Source organism: Peromyscus leucopus, unplaced genomic scaffold (genome assembly GCF_004664715.2).
Source record: "Peromyscus leucopus breed LL Stock unplaced genomic scaffold, UCI_PerLeu_2.1 scaffold_1192, whole genome shotgun sequence".
Taxonomy (NCBI): domain Eukaryota; kingdom Metazoa; phylum Chordata; class Mammalia; order Rodentia; family Cricetidae; genus Peromyscus; species Peromyscus leucopus.
This window is the reverse complement of record NW_023504328.1, coordinates 66,298-72,199: the sequence shown is the minus strand read 5'-3', so window position 1 is coordinate 72,199 and position 5,902 is coordinate 66,298.

Below are 5,902 nucleotides of genomic sequence, written 5' to 3'. Positions count from 1 at the left end.
CTTTTCTCTTTTCTACATCTTCCTTCTTCTGTGTGTCTGGTGACTCCTGGCCTGTCCCAGAATTCCTTTAGTTTGCTAACATCACCTATAATTTCTGCCTGACTACTGGCCAATCTGTGTTTTATTAAACCAGTGTACAAAAGCATTATCCTACAGCTTTCCCCCTTTTCTGTTTAAATAAAAGTAAGTTTTTAACTTTAACATAGTAAAATTACATATAATAGAACAATTATCAAGCAAGAATAACAGTTGCAATATCTAGTCTATATTTGGTAAATTCAAAGAAAATATTCCATTTATCCTATATTTGTGATTCTAAGGTTTCATATCTAATTTATCTTTTATTATAACCAAGAAAAATTAAAACTATGACTATGTAGTCTTCAACTACATTAAAGGCCTCAGAAGGATACAATATTATTTAAGTAAATAGGAAATGCACTGCAAGCAACTTCCAAAAATCTACAATTACAGGGACAGCTGGCTGCCTGGAGAGTCTCCCAATGTTCCTCTGTAAAATGTCAAGAATATGGATGTAGGCTCATTTCAGTTTCCAGTGGTCTTTTTTTACATTCAGCTTCTTGCTCTGCATTTTAGAAATTATGTAGAGAGAAGAAATTACCTCAAACATCTTCAAGTATACAAATAACAGTGAAATTCATGGTACAGTACTTCCTTGATTCATTTAATTATAACTCATGTGTGACTATAATGAGTCAAATTAAAAACATTAACAATTCAGAATTCCTCTTAACACAATCATATTCTATGTCAAGTTTAATATTTCTGAAATGCTTGTAGCATACTACAAAGCTTGAAATAAAACAGTATCTTCTGGGCATGATAGGCCTACTGTACTCATGAATTCTGAGGTCAAGCCATCAATATTCTAGTATGGAAGAGAAAGGTGCTCACTGACCAAAACCCCTAACTGAGAAGCTGGTGGAAGTTGGTGGCTTTTGGAGGAGGAAGAGTCAGTTTACTTTAGAGTGCTGATGCCAGGTAGTTTGAACAAACTCAGCGATGGCTCTAACACATGAGCATATGGGCATGCAGTGTTGCCCTAGGTAGATGATTTAAAAGAAAACAAAAGGCGTGGATTTACTATTGTTGGAATTAAGAGAGTTGATCAGGAACCATCTGGGAGAAATGAAGGGGAATATGATCAAAATACACTATGTATGTATAAAAATCTCAAAGAATTTAAAAACTGTATTACTTAAAAGTTTGCAGTTCAATGGCATTAAAAATTTAAAGAAACAAATTTTTAGCTTTGGAAAAAGTAAAGTGAGATAGTCTTGGACATGTTTCTATCCCTGTTAATATTCTAAAGCTTTTTTAAAATATCATATTTATATCAGGAAATAGGAAGGAGATCATACAAAAGAAAAACCCTATTTATATAAACATTTTGGCTAACACTTTTTTCATCACAATTGTTTTCAGTTTCAAGGAAAAATTGATTCAAAATTTTTTTATTGTAGCCTTGAAGTAAGTAAATTATTAACTTAGTTCACTAAAGACTAATATGAAGACCACATTGTGGCTTTTAATTTGCAACATTTGAGGTAGATATTGAAGTGTGGGTATGTGTGGCAAATATAATTTGTGATACTTATTTTGTGGTCCTTATATTCCTTCTGTGGCATTTGTTCATCTTCTTTTGTGCTTTCACTTAATGAGAGGTATTTATCTGCTGCAATGTATACAATGGAATGGCCATCTTCTAAACGATCCATTTTCATTTAACTCTCAGGCAGTATGTGATTATACTTTTCAAGTAAGTGAGTCTGTGAAAGGGTGGTGGATTTTTGTTCCTGTTTCTATTTTTCATATATTTTTTTCAAAAATGCCCTTGGAATGTTGTTTGTTATCCAGCCTGCTTGAATGTCAATAATTAATCATGGATACATTTGAATTCATGATCCCTGTATGTAAATCTCCTGAGTACAAGTCCCGGGGTATATGATATACTTCCAATGATGACGTTTTTGTGAAATTTTAATGACAACGCTAAAATACTTAATAGAGAGTATAAAAAACATTAAATACTTCATGTACATATCCAAAGAAACATTTTCATAATTCTGAAACAGATGTAATAATTTAAGTTAATCAGTAATCAACTGTATATTTCACAATATAATTTGATGTACTTTGAATATATATACATTATTTGAAGTTGCATGCATCTTCATGTCCTCATCTTTTATCTATTTGGCACTTCATCTTGAAGTATTGTCTTCTAAGGTAATTATCCAGTGATGCCACATAATGTAAGAGCAGTGAGATTTACATTAAAATTTTTTCTGTGTTCATGCTTGTGCATGTGTGTGTGTGTGTGTGTGTGTGTGTGTGTGTGTGTGTGTGTGTGTAAGCCATCATTGAAATGTGGAGAACTGAAGACAATTCTTTTTTTTCTGGGTTCTATGGTTTTATGGGTTCTTCTTTTGTCAATCTTCATATAGTGATCAAGATTAGGTCAAAGTTTTGTACAACACAGACATTTCTAACAGAGCAGTCTCATTGATGCTCAAATAAGATCAGTTGATACATTAAATCAGTAAAATATTGTCTTTTCATGTTGTAAATATGTTTTCATTGAAATATAATAGAATATAGTAGAAATTGATTAATAAATCTTATATACATATGAAAATGATATAGTGCTGTCTTTGTTTTTGTTTTTATTGCAGGTGAAATGAGTTAGTTTATTATCAGGACTAAACATTTGTTCATAACACTTTCTCAGAACAACAAATGAATGTCAGAGAATAGTTTTTGTGAGTAAACATGGTTGCTGCTAATCCTGATGTCCTGAGTTCAATCTGTAGGAAACCCATGTCACTATTACAAAATTTTCTCCTATTTCTACATTAGTGGTATGGCATGTGCACACTCACATACCAGCACATACATAAATAATTTTAATACCCAATCAATTGCCATTGATGTCACTGGATTCCAAATGATTCCCTGGATTTCATCTCCAGAACTATAGGATAAGTAGATAACAGACATGTATAAGCTGCCCTCTCACTGCTGCTTGCACATCATGGAAAAAAAGGATGAACACATAAACACAGTTCAAACATTTTTAAATTGATGAAATCAAAAAGCAAAGAAATTAATCTAATTACTGAGGACATATGAAATGATTTTCTAGTTTAAATTATTATTATAGAATTTCAAGAATTATTATGGTTCATCAAAACATTACTGATTCCATTTTTAATCTTATTTAAGATTTAATTCTCTGATTCAAAGATAGGTCATTTTAAAAACAAATCTCAATTGGGCTTAGAGTTGCGTGCCTGTAATCCCAGCATTTGGAAGATAGTAGCATGCCACTCTCTTATTTTGAGGTCAGCTTGGTCCACATAGTGAATTCCAGGACAACCATGGATGTGTAGACATATCACATCTCCAGAAAATTCCACAAACAAAAAGTAATCTCAAGTTATGGAACTTATCCTAATATAATCTGACTGGACTGTGACTGGTTTCAACCAACACTTTTGTTACCTTTTTACTCACATTAAGGGAACTTTGTTGACATTGAAAATATGTCACAATGTGGAGAGTGCCTTTACAAAAATTTAGAAAGCCATTGAATCCTTTGAAAACATCTAGTGGGGACTTTCATCACCTTCAAGTGACAAAAGACAGAAGAAATAATGGTGCATTTTCATCATTGGCATTTTAATGACATATTTGGGAGCTGGAGAGGTTGCTCAGTATTACTGTTCTTAGCTCTCCAAGTATGGTTCCTAACATCTATATGAGATGACTCAAAACTACTTGTATTTCCAGTTCCAGCAGATCTAATGCAATCTTCTGGCCTTCTAGATAACCAGATATGTAAATGTTGAAAAGACAGATATATATGTGAGTCCATATTTTCAAAAAATGTTTTCTTCATGCATATGTTATCATTAAAATGGATTAAATTTAATTTCAGTGATAAGTTTTGCATATATATATATATATATATATATATATATATATATATATATATATATATATCAGTTGCATGTCAACATGTCAAGTACTAGTAGTGGTCACAAGAATATTAGTTTCCTAGTGCCTGTAGTTACAGTCAGTTGTGAGCTGTCTCTTGGTTGTTGGTAATCAAAGTCAGGCTCCTATGAATGAGCAGCCAATGCTCATTGGTGTTGAGTGATCTATTCAGCCACATGAACATTTCATTACAGCAGTAAGATGTGAATGGATGATCCTGAATTCATCCTTACCTCAGCTCTAATGATCCAGAGGAGACATAAGCTGATAGCATCATTAATTCCCTTATACTGCATGCTTAAATAACTTTCTAAGCCTAAATATCCACAAAATGAGGGAAGATACAAAATGATCATGAGTAGAACTGACAATACAAGTCTTTTAAAAGTGGATGAACACTTGTTAAAACTCACAAGACTGAGTTTATTGCCAGTGCCATAAATGAGCAGCAATGTAAGCTGACAAGGGTATATGTCATGTATACTCATGGTGGAGTTTACACCTCCTCTAAGTAGACAAAAAGAACGTGCAGGCATGAAAACTGATCTGTCTGAATGAGATCATAATCTGCTTCCCTGATGACCACAAAACCTTGAGTTAGGAACCTTTTTTTGTTGTGACTTCAGATGACATTCAGGTTGTCAGGAGATCCTGAGACTTAAATAGAAGTCACTCTAAGAGTGGGACATTCAGGCATTTATAAAGAGCTGTGAAGTATAGAGAGATTGTTAGGGAGGGACCTTTGGGTATAAAAGCCAAAAGATCAAATGCTCAGAGGGCAATGCAGTGTAACTGAGGACAAGTTGGGTCCTACTGTGCTGTCTTGATCCACACATCTGTAGGGGGTTAGCCACCCCCACATCTTCTATTCTTTTCTTTTCTTTCTTTCTTTTTTTTTTTTTTTTACAACTACATGTACCTGTCATTGACAATACCCTGGAGCCCCCACTTTACATCACTTCTTGGACCTTAATGGGCCTCAGTCCCCACCCTGACATCCCTGTAATCTGTGTGCATGGCAGGAATAAGCACATTCTTAAGAGTCATTTGTATCACTTTCTTTGACTAACAACTAGTATAACAGTGGACCCCATGAACTTGTAATTTCCCTGGGAAAAGACTGAATCCTCAGGATGAAAATGTCTCTACTGAAGAAACATTTACTCCCTATCTGACCACATGGCTGGAGAGACAAGTGCTGAAAATAAGGGAAGGTTTTAGAGATGGGAAAATTCGTTATATGACTTCATTAGATTATTACTCCTTTTTGTTTATTTTTTGTCTTCTATCTAAACCACTTAAGACCTCAAGCATGGATTTGTTACCTAAATCTTCATTGCCAAATTAGTGAAACTGAATAACTATCATGTTATCATTGTTCATTAATAATGAGTTCTTTCTTTTTGATTCTTTTTCTTTCTTTCTTTCTTTCTTTCTTTCTTTCTTTCTTTCTTTCTTTCTTTCTTTCTTTCTTCTTTCCTTTCTTTCTTTCTTTCTTTCTTTCTTTCTTTCTTTCTTTCTTTCTTTCTCTCTCATTTCCCCTTTCTGTCTTAAAGAATAGTATTAGCATAAACCCTTGTCTCCTCTGGGACTCACTGTACAGATTTAACTGTCCTAGGACATCAGAGAGATCTGCCCACCTTGCTTCCAGAGTGCCTACATTATATGTGGGCACATCACAATTGTATTACTTGGTTTCCTTATATGGCTTAATAAAGATAAGTGGCTGAGCCTGGCTGGTTACCATAGCAAGGGTGCAGGCCCTAGCCCTAACTTCAGTAGCAGAAGAAGACTCCCATCAAATTCGGCCCTCCTGCTTTAAAGTCCACTGTCCTCCAACTATGAACAATATTGTGTTAATTTATCATTCATTCTGTTATAA